This window comes from Atractosteus spatula, chromosome 17 (genome assembly GCF_055471065.1).
Source record: "Atractosteus spatula isolate fAtrSpa1 chromosome 17, fAtrSpa1.hap1, whole genome shotgun sequence".
In the NCBI taxonomy this organism is placed as follows: Eukaryota; Metazoa; Chordata; class Actinopteri; order Semionotiformes; family Lepisosteidae; genus Atractosteus; species Atractosteus spatula.
The window spans coordinates 6,291,600-6,293,563 of record NC_142722.1 but is presented as its reverse complement, the minus strand read 5'-3'; positions in this window follow the sequence as shown (position 1 = coordinate 6,293,563).

Genomic DNA, 1,964 nt, shown 5'->3' with positions numbered 1-1,964 from the left:
GAACTCCCTGACCACCCCTTCCTTGTCAATTTTTCTTTTGCACTACATAGCACATTGCATGCCTGTTTCACAAACCTGGCTATTGAAGGTCAGGGTTTAGTGATGAGTCATGGCGGGATAAAGAAAGAGCCATTGATTTCCCGATTTTAGATTTTGCCGTGTTCCACCTGTTGCGAAACAAGAAGAAAAATACCAGACAGCAAAAAGGGTTCTGTGATGGTGCCTTTAATGGCTCCATCTGTTATCAGTATATTTTCCATTTATTACACCGAATGTCTTGAAAAAGCCCTGTCCAGTCCAGTTCCTATACACCTCCTAAATCCCCAGCCAGCATAAACCCCACTGCAGTCAAAATTACGGGAGAGAATGAGTGTAGAAACTATTGCCTTTCTAGACACCCCAGAGATCTGGACTTAGATTATTTTGGAGTTACTCATTCTCTTTTAGGTTGAAGGAACAGAGTCTTGAGCCGAGGAGATTATAGGGGAGCCAATATAAGCAACATCTCGAAGGTGTTGACGAAGCCAGCTCAATGGATTACTTGAGCCTTGGCAGTAAAACAGGGACACAAGGCCATCACAGGAAGAGAATGGGGGAGGGGCAAGTTTTACGCGGGGCAGTGGGTGTTTGAAACAAGCTGGCTTTATTCCTGAAGCCCATTTTCTGCCAACTTTCAATAAAAAGCTGGATGTGGCTACCTATTCACTAAACTATGCGTCACCAACATTTGCAGTTTTTTTCATCTTTGTTATTACTTTATCCACTTCATATTAGTGGACAGAATTGGCTACACTGTTACACACAGTAGGGGTATACTGTTGATTTAAAGAGACTTTAAATCTGATGGACCCTGCAGTTGTGAAACTACAGTGCTCTTAACACTTTTTTTAGTCTGATGTTCAGCACAGATTAGGCAAGGGATAGAAAACACTTGTCTTTGTGAAACAAAGGACCTTGTTGCCTGTTGTACAACAAGTACAGTACCTTCACATAGCAAATAGCTATACACACTTGCAGAGACTTCCAGATAACACATAATCATTGGTGACCTAAAATGGCTTTAATTAGTAATTTTTTGGCTGATGTCTTTATCCAAAGTTAATTTCATTTGGACCCATTTATACAACTATGTATTATACTGGAGCAATGGGAGTAAAGTACCTTATTCAAGGGTACAACCACAGTGTCCCACCAAAGGTTTGAAGTTTTTTCCTTCTGTGTCCAACTTAACCTTCCTTTTCACTGCAGTGACCTTTAACATTTTCACAGGTTACCTCCTTTATCACAGAACAAACCCATACTTTTTCTGAGTTGACTAAAGTCAAACTTGATACCACTTGTTCTCAGGCCATCCATCCAATGTTTTAACTGACGCTTTCAGTTCAGGGTCACGGGAGAGCAGGTTACACCCTGGACAGGACACAACGCAGGGTGGATCCACAGACTCAAACATGCACACACACACCTGGGCCAATTGTCCCAGAAGATAATTAACCTACAATATGTGTTTGGACCGTGCGTGTTTGTGTCCGAGTGTCTACCCTGTGATGGACTGGCGTGTGCCTGTTGCTTGCCGGGATAGGCTTCAACTCCCCTGCGATTCTGAATTGGATGAAGTGGTTAGAAAATGTGAATTGATGTACATTGAATCCTGACTCTACTGTCTGTAGAAAGTGGATGTGCACTGAAATGACTCTGAATACTTCGAATGCAGAACGGAAACGTCTCTGATATAAAGGGACTCGTTATTAATGAGGTTATACAAGTCATAGCCCTAAGAAGGACATTTTCATATGTGCGATTTTCAATAAATCATTTGTCTACCTTATATTACATTATTACCGAGTTATATAATTTAAAATACGAATGTAAGAAAGACCTAAAGCGTAAACACAAAAAGACAGATAATCAGGCAACTTAGCAGACAGCTCGCAGATGGACCCGTCTAACGGGGCCTTTTTTTC